We start from the raw sequence: 12,906 nt of genomic DNA, 5'->3' as shown, positions 1-12,906 counted from the left end.
AGTGAGATAGCCTGTATCAGTAAGTAAAGCAGAGTGATAGATGTATGCAGGAGAGCTGCTTTGGCAGAGGATTCAAGTCCCAAAGAGGGTGTGTGGAGTCAGTTGGGTGGGGGTATGGACAGACACAATCTGAGGATGAATCAGGATGGCTGCCAGCAGCATTTAACTGAGAATCATTGAAAAGATTACACCTTCCATACTGTATAATTGCATATAGGATTAAACGGAAGACAAGGGGCATGTGAGTTAGGGTGTGTATGTACACCTACACACACACACACACACACACACACACACACGACGTATTTCACATATTTAACTTTCTCTGTTGCTAGACCTTTGGGTAGACCGTTTTGCTTGTGTAAGTATTATGATGAGCATTTTTGGGTAGAGATGTTGGCTTGTGTTTTGAAGCATTTTCTTGGGATAAATTTTGCATGTGTAATGAGTGAATCACATGATAAAGGCTTTTCTTTTCTTTTTTCTTTTTTTGGCTCCTGTTTGCAAATTTCAGTGATTTTTTTTTTAAGCATTTGCTTTGTGTTCCTTAGTATTCCGGCAGCCCCGATCTCCTGCCTCTCAGCATTCAGGAACAAAGCACTGTACTCCACTGTGAGAGGGTCTCTGGACCTGCCTACATTCTATCCAAATAATCACAATAGGAAATTAATTCTATTCTAAATGTGATTCACATTTCGTGAATGAGCCATCAGTTTCCAGCAGAATGTGCCGAAGGTGGGTTGCCTTCTGCTCACGGAAAGCATGTCTCTGGAGGAGATACCGGGACTCCTATCTTCAGTTGTGAGCTGAACAGGCTACCTCTGCTTCATGTCCTTACCACATGGATTACCCTAGCAAAGCTCTGTCTTCTGGCTGGTTTCCTTTCATCACAAGACTACCAGTGACATCTGCATCAGGGTGGCCTGGGCTCCATGAACCTTCACAAGATAGCTAGGATGATGCTTGCTGCTGTCCCACGGTGACTCTCTCTGCTGCTCCAGTGCAGCCTTTAGTTTCATGACTCTGCTTCCTCTCCTGTGTTTCTATTTCCCTCCTATGCTGACCATGACTCCAGAGAACCGAAACCCCTCAGCTTCAAGGGATTGACGTAAAAATGTTGAGAGTGATGCTCCTAAAATAATATTGTGACAATAATAATAATAACAACTAGACAGAGATAGGAAGATGGCTCAGTCAGTTGGATGACCTGAGTTCTATCTGCAGGACATGTTAAAAGCTGGGCAATGCAGTGTACACCTGTAATGCCAGCACTGGGGTGGTAGACAGAGGATCCGGGGGCCCGCTGGCAGCTACTCTTGCTGAATCAGTGAGCTCCAGGTTCAGTTAGAGCCCCTTTCTCAAAAACTAAAGTGGAGAGTGACTGAAGAAGACACCCAGTGTCAACTCTTGGCTGTCACACACAAACACAATTGTGAATGCATATGAATACACACAGGTGCATAAACATGCACCTCCCCCCCCCCCCCCGCACACACACACAAAAGGGAGGATGTACATCCTCATAAAGAACATGAGAAAAGGAGTCACACAAGTTATGCTGGGACTAAGAGAATATCGAGTCATTTGGGGAAGGGACTCTTGCATGTCCCAGAATGAAGGTAAACTTTTGACCTAGGCCAAATTTGAAGAAACCATCAGCACACGGAAATGTTGGCTACAACTGGCACAGTCCAGCTAGGATGGTACCCGCCGCCATCCCACAGTGACTCCCTCTTGCTCCAGAGTAACATATGGCTTCACAGCTCTGCTTCCTCTTCCTGCTTCCATTTCTCTCCTACGTGGTTTAAGACTTTTCACCTTAAATTAGTGATTGTTGCTATAGCAACCAATAGGGAAAAAAAAAAAAAAAAAAAGAACACTGGCATTCAGGTAGCTTGTCTGGGCCAGTCACCGTCCTTGGAAAACAACTTGTTTGAGTTGGTCATAATTTCTTTTGCTTTCTTCCTGTTTCCTTCTCTGAGATTTTTGAGAGCAGTCAGGCTTATCTGATGTGACTAGGTTCTAGGAAGGCAGTGGCTTAAAACCTTCAAGCAGAAGCCTTCTATTGCAATCTTTTGGTTTTATGGCAGATTAGTCAATACAGACTGTGGGCTAATACTTTCTGTACATAAATTTATTTACCACCCCCTAGGCTAAGTCTTCATCTAGAAAGGGAAACATGGAGCCCTGGGGAAAGAATCCCCTTCTCAGGTGCTATGACATATAAGTTGGTTTTTAAGAACTGAGAAGAATGGGATTTTTTGTGGGTGAGCGGTAGCGTGGTCAAGTGAGTCTGGCCAAGGGAGGATCGCCCACACTTGAGGGAAGGCTCAGACTGCAGCCCCTTTCCTGCAGTGGAGTGCTTCCTGCCCTCACCAAGGCAACTCTTAACAAAAGTAAGCATCGAATTGGGAGGCTTTCTTAGTTTCAGAGGCTTAAACCATTATCATCACAACAGGGAGCATGGTGGCCGGCATGGCACTAGAGAAGTAGCTGAGAGCTTCACATCCTGATCTGAAGGCTGGCAGAGCGAGAACATAAGGCCTTTGGGGGGCTTTTCAAACCTCGAACCCACACCCAGTGACACACTTCCTTCAACAAGGCCACACCTTCTAGTCCTCCTCAAATAGTGCCACTCTCTGGTGACTAAGCATCAAATATATGAGCCCATGGAGCCATTCTTACTCAAACACTACAGTTTGTAAAACTCTGTAAATGTTCTTATCATTATACATTTCCAACTTTCAGACCTCATGATGGAAACACCAGGAGCCTTTCCAGCTGATTGTACATTTACAGTTGTTTCCAGTCTTGTGTATTTAGGGATCAGTTAATGGAATGCTGATTCCCATGCATGAAGCCCCTGGTCCGACCCCCAGCATGTATAAGCTGAGCATAGAGCCCATGTTTAGCTCTTAGCACTTAGAATGTAGAAGTCAAGAGGTTGAGAAGTTCAAGGTCATTATTGACTATGTAGAGTTCCAAACCAGCCTGGGCTACGTGAGATCCTGTCTTTAAAACAAAAACAAGGGTGGTCAGATGACTCAGCCAGTACAGGCACTTACCACCAAGTCTGATGAACTGAGTTCAGTTCTGAGGATCCACATGTTTTTCAAGTTATCTTCTGATCTCCACGTGCATGTTCTAACATGAGCATACACACGCATATGCACACACACACACCACACACAAGCATACACACACCACATACCACACACACACCACATACCACGCACACACCACACACACACCACACCAAACACACACCACACACACACCATACCACACATACACCACACACACCACATACACACACACACACACACACACACCACACCACACACACCACACACACACCACACACACACCATACCACACATACACCACACACACCACATACACACACACACATACAGCACACACACACACACACATTAAATAAATAAATAAATGTAATAAGTAAAATAAAATGAATAGTAGTTTAGACTACTTCAGGGTTTTGTTTTGATCTGGGTATTTTCTTTTTGGAGACAGAGGCTTGCTGTGTATTTCAGGCTGGCTTTGTACTTGTGCTCCTACCTGAGTGCTAGGATTACAAGCCTATACCTCCATACCAAGCCCTTTTAAGCTTTGATTTGTGTGTTCAGTGCCTTCTTGCCATTTTTACTGGGTTATCTTACCCAATTCTCACATCCAAGCCTGAGTTTCTTGTCTCCTCCCTGCTCCTAATCCTAGCTAGCACTGGGGAGGAAGAGGCAGGTAGATCTCTGAGGTCAAGGCCAGCAGGATCTACAGAGTGAGTTCCTTCCTTCGTCTCTCATTTCTCCCATTATTATGAACACTGTTGGCTTGGTAAGCCAAACTAAAGAAGAGCAACTTTTGAAACCACACGCTTTGATTCAGCACCAAGTCCAGCTAGTTCTGTGTCTAGAAACAAATGTCACTTCCTTCTATCTGCAAGGCTGTGCTCCTGCTCAAGCTGTTGTCACTGTCTTGATCCCTGCAATTGTCTGTTTAGCCTCCTGCCTTTATCTTCATTTGAATCCTTCCCATCCATTTTCTACAGAGCAGCTAGGCAGGTTTTTTTTTCTTTCTGTAGTTTGTTTGGTGTGTGTGTGTGTGTGTGTGTGTGTGTGTGAGAGAGAGAGAGAGAGAGAGAGAGAGAGAACTTAATGGAACAAATGCGTTCATATGTGGAGGCCTGGGGATCATGAGTGTCATTCCTCAGGCGCTGCCCTGGAACTGGACCAAGCAGGCCACACTTTACCACTAAGCTATCTCCCCAGCCCCTGAAGAGATCTTTTTTTGGTTTGTTTTTCAAGACAGGGTTTCTCTGTAAAGCCCTGGCTGCCCTGAAACTCCCTCCCTGCTGCTCTTGGCCCTTGTCCTCCTTGCTTCTTACAGTATCTGAAATAATTTCATCATTGCTTTGTTTTCACTGTCTGCATATTTAGTACTCTCCCTCTGTAGCTGAACTAAAAATGTCACGTAAGTGTTGTCTTACTGTTGTATCTTTAATATCTATTTGATATAATTGATTAGAGGAATGAACAGAGTAACTAAGGCAAAGGCAAATGAAAGGCCAGTGAGACGACTCACTGGATATAGTCCCTTGCCACCAAGCCTGATGACCTGAATTCAGTCCTAGAGCCCATGTGCAAGGAGTACTGACTCCTAAAAGTTGTCCTCTGGTCTCCCCATAAGTACAGTGTCATGTATTGGGTATACGCATAGACAAATAGTAAATAAAATAAAACCTGAGAAAATAAGTCCAAATGCGTAGGCTGGAGAGTTATCTCAGTGGATAAGATCATTTTTTGTCCTTTCAGAGGACCTGGTTCAATTTCCAGCACCCACAAGGTGGCTCACAACCATCTGTAGCTCCAGTCTCAGGGGATCTGAAACCCTCCTCTGAACTCTGAGGCACCAGGCATGCATGCACATAGACATCCATGCAGACAAAACACCCATAAACGTAATATAGTAACATAAATAAACCTAAACATCTCTTTAAATCAAAATGAGTGACTACAACAGGAGGTCATGAGAAAAAGCAGGGGCCAATAGATATTAATAGATGCTCAAACCATGTCTCATAACTTTAAAAAATTCCATTATACCTATCAGACTGGTAACCTTTACAGGTCTGAGCCCAGACTGGGCAGCAATCTGCCAAACAGGTAATGGAAGGATAAATAAGTACAGAGCATTTAGAGATCACACAACCATCTGTCTTGGTTTCTCTGGCTACAGTATATGATAGTAAAACCGGTGGCCTACAGTTAGTAGTTAGGCAACATGTTGCTTCCAGGTATCAGTGCCTTATCTGTATACTCAGACTCAGCTGGTAAATTCAGTCAAATCAGTTGCTTTGGGAATAAGGTTGCTTAGCGGTTGACTGAACATCCGTTTCCTCCTAGAATGCATGCATGCATACACAATTGTCCTTCTTTGGGCTCTGGTAGCTCCTGCATCATTACCACAGCTTGGTAAATAAAACATGAACACATTTCCTTATCAGATATCATTCATAACTCATAAAATACAAAACTCATGAATAGGGCCTTAAAATGTATCGAGACTAAAAGAGATTTGATAAATGGCTCAGAACCCGATCCAGTTATGGTCATGTGTGCCTACAAACTCAGTGCTTGGAAAGTAGAGGCAGGGAGATCAGGAGTCAAGGTCATCCTCCTTGGCTACATAGTGAATTCAAGGCCAGCCCAGGCTACAGGAGACCTTGTCTCAGAAGGATAAATGGACAAAAGAATAACAACAACAAAGGTTGGAAAAGCTTTCTGGTGGGTAAAGCACTTGTTTCACAAGCATATGAACTGAGTTCAGCCCAAGAAAACAAAAACATATAAAGACAAATGGAGAGAATTAACTCTACAAAATTGTTCTCTGAAATCCATGTGTATGTCATGGCATGCAAACCCATACACATCATGCATACACAATAATAAGTAAAATTCACAAAACAAACAAACAAAATGACCTATAGCCAATAAGTCAGGATTTCTAAATAAACACTCATACAAAAATTGCAAACAATTATGTTGTAGACTATCACCATTGTCCTATTTGTGATAGTAAGGACATCATATATAAATAATTATAAATAATAGTATCTCACATTTTTTGAGGACTTGTCATGTCCAGAAAGCATCCTAAGCATTTTATACACAGTATCTCATGTGCTTACCAGGGGGACTCTGTGAGGCAGTTGCTGTCATCATACATCCTTTCATCGTGGCTGACATCTTCCCCAGGGACTCGGAACCAGTAAGTGGCAGAAGAAGAACAGAGCAGAGCTACATGCCTTATCATCATCCAGAGTAACCTAAGCGTCCTTCAAATTAGGCACAAGTTACATAATATGGTATTTGAAGTTCTACATGCTGACCACCCACCACCATAAACCACGGTCAAACTGGACAAAGTATGTAAAACTATTGGTGGGCATTGTTTGCAAACAGTGAGAAACTTCGAATCTTGGTGGAAGGAAAGCAAAGTGAATCCTACTGTCTCCCTGGCTTCCTCCTGAATGCACCTTCTGATGCTACAGTGATGGGGAATCCAGAAGAGCAAGCAAAGACTGACACAAGGCTTAGGTATCTGGGACTTGAGAGTCAGGGTATGAGAAAGGAGATTGCATAGAGAGGCAGTTCCATGGAGTTCTTAAGTCTTCAGTCAATGCTAAATGATATACAGGTTTGGGGTGGAACTATAAGCCTGACAGAGGGTAGCTATGGGCCTTGCTGTGCTGGGGGATATAGAAACCTCTGTTAGCTGGGGTCAAGAGATCTCAATATATACTCTTAGTATTGAACTAAGATGCTAGTAAAAACATGCATTGGGCTGGTGAGAGGGCTACTTGGGTAAAGGTGCTTGCCACCAAGCTTGACAACCTAAGTTTCATCCCCAAGGATGCCATGGTGGGAGGAGAGAAATGACTCTTGCAAATTGTCCTCTGAACTTCAAATGCATGCTAAGGCACATGGATATTCACACACATATATACACACACAAAATCAGTCAATCAACCAATCAATCAATCAGTCAATCCATGTATTTTTTTTTAATTGATATTGGAGAGGTGGGTCTGGGTCAGCAGTAAAGAGCACTTGTTGCTCTTGCAGAGGACCTGGGTTTGATTCCCAGAACCCACATGATGGCTCACAACTGTCTATAACTCCAGTTCCAGAGGATCTGATGTCTTTTCTCACCTTCTTGGGCACTAGGCACACACATGGTACACATACATGCAGGCAAAACACTCACACACACAATAAAATAAGTAAATTGGAAGCTTTGAGATGGATCAGCAGTTAAGAGCACTTGTTGCTCTTGTAGAAGACCCAGGTTTAATTCCCAGTATCTACATGGTGGCATACACTATCTCTAATTCCTCTAATTCTATGCCCTCTTGTGACCTCCTCAGGCACCAAGAATGCACATAGTGCACATACATACATGCAGGAAAGGCACACATAAAAAACATTGAACAAATATAATAAAAATTTAAAAAAAGCCAGGCTGTGGTGGTGCACAACTTTATTCCCAGCACTTGGGAGGCAGAGGGAGGTGGATCTCTGTGAGTTTGAGGCCAGCCTGGTCTATAGAGTGAGTGCCAGGACAGTCAGGGCTACTCAGAGAAACTCTGTCTCAAAAAGAAAAAATAGTAAATCCCAAAAGACATAAAAGGAAAGCCATATATCAGAAGTAGGGCTATTCTACTTCCCAGGGAATCTTAAAAATAAGCTCAAAAGATTCCTGGAAAGAAAAATCACAACTAAATCTTGACAGCCAAAAGGTTTAGTATTCAGAATGTTCACCATAAAATGTAAACTTAAGTAGTAGAAAAAAATGAGAAAAATATTACCTATAACCAAATTTATAAATTAACCCAGCATTGAAAAAGCAGATAATGACTTCTAAGGTAAAGTTAGCTTATGGGGTAAATGTGCATAACGAAGAGACAAAAAACAAAATTAAATAGACTGTAGACTGACATATTACATCTGGAATAAAATCCAATGGGTAGGATTCAACTGTAGAATGGAAACTACCAAAGGAAAGCCAGTGAACTTGAGAGGATAAAGGCATTTTCCAGAGCAATGCTCATGGGCAAGTGGAGGCAAGCAAAGCTGGAAAAAGGAAGTAGGTGTTGGATAGTGTGCACAGTGTCAGGTGTTTTAGCATGCATGTACCTGCAATCTCAAAATGAGAGGAAAGATTAGGGTAGGAAAAAAAAAATCAAAGCAGTTATGACCAGGACTGGATATGTAGCTCCAGGGATAGAATGCTTATCTAGAAAGCCAGAAACAGGGTCCAGTTCCCACCACATAGCCAGGTATGATGGGAACATAGGCATACACCAACACTTCAAGACCTCTCTTGACTACATGTGCATTTGAGACCACACCCTGTCAAAAAAGGAAAGAAAGAGATAAAGCAATCCCATAGTTTTCCAAATGAGATGGAAGAAGGTCTCAATTCACAGAGCCTAGGAGGACCTCAGAGCCACCAAACTTACCTTGCAGATTAAGTGTGACCAACAGTACCAAAGAACAGAACAACCATCTAATAAAGACAAGACTAGATATCAACACCAAGAAACACCACAAACACAACTCCAGATGCCTAGACACCAGCACACAAGCACAAATATGAACAACCAAGACAATATGCCTCCTCCAGAACCCAGAAGTACTGTTACAGTTGATCCCAAGAAGTGCAATATAACTGAAGCAAAGGACAAGGACTTCAAAATAGCAATCATGAATATGTTCAGGAACCTTAAATAAGTTGTGAATGATTGCTTTAATGAAGACCTTGGAAACAAAAAGGAACAATTGCACAGAATAATGAAAACAATTCAAGACGTGAAAGTAGAAATGGGATCACTAAGGGAAATCCAACCTGAATAAAACTAAAAACAAAAGATTTAGGATGTCAAATAAAAACCTTAGAGGTAAGCCTCACCAACAGAGTACAAGAGATGAAAGAATCTCAGGTGTTGAAGACAAGTAGAAGTCAAAGAAAATGTTAAACCTAAAAATAAAATTAAAAAAAATCCAGGCACAAAACATCTAGGAAATCTGAGGCACTATGAAAAGACTAGACTTACAAATAATAGGAATAAAGAAAGAAGAAGAAACCGAAGAAATCCAGCTCAAAGACACAGAAAATATTTTCAACAAAATCATAGGAAAAACATTCTCCAACCTAAAGAAGGAGCTCTCTATCAGGGTACAAGAAGCATACAGAACACCAAAATAGACAGGACCAGAAAAGAAATTCCACAAATGGGCAGAACAAAGAAAGGATATTAAAAGCTTCAAGGGAAAAGAGACCAAATAATGTACAAAAGCAGACCCATTAGAATACCACCTGACTTCTCAATAGAGACGCTAAAAGCCAGAAGGCCTAGATTGATGTTCTACAGACTCTATAAAGATGCTGACCCAGACTACTATACCCAGCAAAACTATCAAATAGATGGAGAAAGAAAAAAATTCCATGATAAAACAAAAGTTAAGCAGTACTATCCACAAAACCAGCTCTATTGAAGGTGTTAGAAGTAAAACTTCAAACTGAAGAAAACACAAAGAACAAATAATCCTAGACCAGCAAATTAAAAGAGCGGAAAAACACACACCATAACAACAAAACAACAAAAATAAAAAACACTGCTCATGGATAACTCTCAATATTAATGGTCTCAGTTCCCCAATAAAAAGATACAGGCTAACAGATTGGATTACAAAACATGATCTATGTGGGGCAGTGGTAGCAAATGCCTTTAATCTCAGTACTTTGGAGGCAGAGGCAGGAGGATCTCTGTGTTCGGGGCCAGCCTGGTCTACAAGAAAGCTCCAGAACAGCCAAAGCTACACAGACAAACCTTGTTTCAAAAAACAAAAACTGGGGAAGGGGTACATTACAACAGACATTGAGGAGATTCAGAGAATTACAAAGACATACTTTAAAAATCTATACTCTACCAAACTGGAAAACCTAAAAGAGATGGGTGAATGTATTTACATATATGACCTAGTAAAGTTAAATCAAGATCAAATAAGCAACTAAAACAGACCCATAACTCCTAGTGAAATAGAAGCATTAATTGAAAGTTTCCCAGCCAAGCCTGGCAATGTAGTGCACATTGTAGGCAGATCTGTGAGTTTGAGTCCAGCATGGACTACAGAGCAAGTTCCAGGACAGGCTCCAAAGTTACACAGAGAAGCTCTGTCTTAACCAAAAAAAAGTTTTCCAGCCAAAAATAAAGCTCAGGGCCAATTAGACAGACACAGCACAGAATTCTGTCAGATTTTCAAAGAAGAATTTACACCAATAACTTAAATTACCCTGTAAAACAGAAAGAAAAGAAACAGTTCCTAATTATTTTGCAAGGCTATCATTACCCTGAAACAGAGATCCCCCCCAAAAAAATTACAGACACTTGCATAGATCCAAAAGTTTCTGACAAAATACTTGCCAAGTGAATCCAAGAACCTATCAGTATGATTATCCATCATGATAAAGTTGGCTTCATATCATTTCATTAGATGCAGAAAAGGCCTTTGGCAAAATCCAGCATCCCCTTGTGATCAAAGTCCTGGAAACTAGGGATATTAGCGGCATACCTCAACATAATTTACAGCAAAGCCACAGTCAACATTAACCAAAACAGAGAGAAACTCAAAGAATTTTCGCTAAAATTAGGAACAAGACAAGGATGTTCACTCTCTATATACCTATTCAATATAGAGCTGAAGTCTTAGCTAGAGCAATAAGATAACCAAGGGAGATCAAGGGAAAACAAATAGGAAAGGAAGATATCAAAGTATATTTATTTGCAGACAGTAAACCTTGCAGACAAAAAACCTTAAACACTCCATTAGGAAACTTCTACAGCTAATAAATACTTTCATCAAAAGTAATTCATCATAAGTATTGTAGTAGGATACAAAATAAGCACAAGTATACTCCCTACATACAAAAACAAGCAGACTAAGAAAGAAATCAGGGAACTAGAGCCTTTCACAATAGCCCCAAAAAGGTGTCTTGGGGGTAATTCTAAGCAAGTGAAAAGAAATTTAAGAAGATTCCAGAAGATGGAAAAATCTCCAATACTCATAACTAGTAGGATTAATACTATGGAAATGGTCTTCCTACCAAAAGCAATCTATACTTTCAGTGCAATCACCATCAAAATTTTAACATAATTCTTTGCAGAAATTGAAATAAACAACTTCCAATATAAACAAACAAACAAACAACAACAAAAAAAAATAACTAAAACAATACTGGGGAGAGGAAATACTGGAGGTAACACTACCACAGATTTCAAGCTATACCATGTAGCTAATAGTAATAAGCAGTGTTTTTTGTTTGTTTGTTTTTTGTTTTTGTTTTTTTAAAAACAAAAACAGACAAATTGATCAATGGAATTGAATCAAAGATCCAGACATAAATACACACACCCATGACAAAGAAGCCAGAAATACACACTGAAGAAAAGAGCATCTTCAACAAATGGTGCTGGTCAGATTGGATGACTGCATGCAGAAGAATGCAAATAGACCCATGTTTATCATCCTGATCAAAACCCTGATCAGGGACCTCAACATAAAACCAGACTGGCTACTCTTCCAGTTCAATTCCCAGCACCCACAAGGCAGCTCACTCCTGTCTATAATTCAAGTCTCAGGGGATCTGACACCCTCACACAAACATACATGCATGGAAAACACCAATGCACAGAGAGGCCTCTGCTTCTAAAGGGAAATGGAGGAGTAGATGTGGGGGAGGGTAAAGGGGAGGTGGAGGGAGGTAATGAGAGGAGAGGACAGAGGGCAAACTGTGGTTGGGATGTAAAATAAGTGAAAAATTTTAGTAAACAAACAAATAAATAGAAGGACCTCACCAAAATGAAAAGCTTCTATGTGGCAAAGGGCACCATCATTTAGGCAAAGTAGTTGGGTTACAAAATGGAAAAAGACCTTTACCAATTACACATTGGATAAATGGTTAGTATCTAGAATATATAAGGAACTAAGTATCTGAACATCAAGAAAACAACTCAATTTTGAAAAAAAAAAATGGGGGTACTAAACTAAGCAGAGATTTCTCAAAAGAAGAAAAAAAAAAAATGGCCGAGAAACACTTTAAAAAAAGGTTCAACATCCTTAGCCATCAGGAAAATGCAAATTGAAACTACTTTGAGAATTCATTCCCCACTCCCCACTCAAAATAGCCAACATCAATAAAACAACTTACAGCACACACTGGAAAGGATGTGGAGTAAGGGGAACACTTGTTCATCAATGGTCGGAGTGCAAATGTGTACAGCCATTACAGAAATCAGTGTGGCAGTTGCTTAGGAAGCTGGGAATAGATCTACCTAAGGTTTAGCTATGTAACTACTGAGTATGTACCCAAAGGATGTTTCATTTTACTTCAGAGGCACTTGCTCAACCATGATCGTTGTTGCTCTTTTCATAACAGCCAGAAATTGGAAACAGCCTAGAGGTCCTTCAACAAATGAATGTGTAATGAAAATGTGTAATCAAATGTGGAATAGAATAATTATGCAGCTGTTTAAAAATTATGAAATTTGAACAAGTGAATGCATTTAGCTAGGAAAATTATACTGAGTGAGGTAACTCAGACCCCAAAAGACAAATATTGCATGCTTTCTCTTCTATGTGGATGTTAGTTTTCAAGCCTTTGCTCTATGTACTATAATCCATATAACCAGATGTTAGGTACCTAACAAGGTCCCAGAGAGGAGAGGATCTCCCAGGGAAGAGAAAATAGAAAATATTTTTTTCTGGAGAGACTAAGGAGATGGGCCAAGTGAACAAAAGTAAATTTAATAAAAACTAGTTCTTTGAA

Source organism: Phodopus roborovskii, unplaced genomic scaffold (assembly GCF_943737965.1).
Source record: "Phodopus roborovskii unplaced genomic scaffold, PHOROB, whole genome shotgun sequence".
In the NCBI taxonomy this organism is placed as follows: Eukaryota; Metazoa; Chordata; class Mammalia; order Rodentia; family Cricetidae; genus Phodopus; species Phodopus roborovskii.
Note: the sequence above shows the minus strand (reverse complement) of the source record.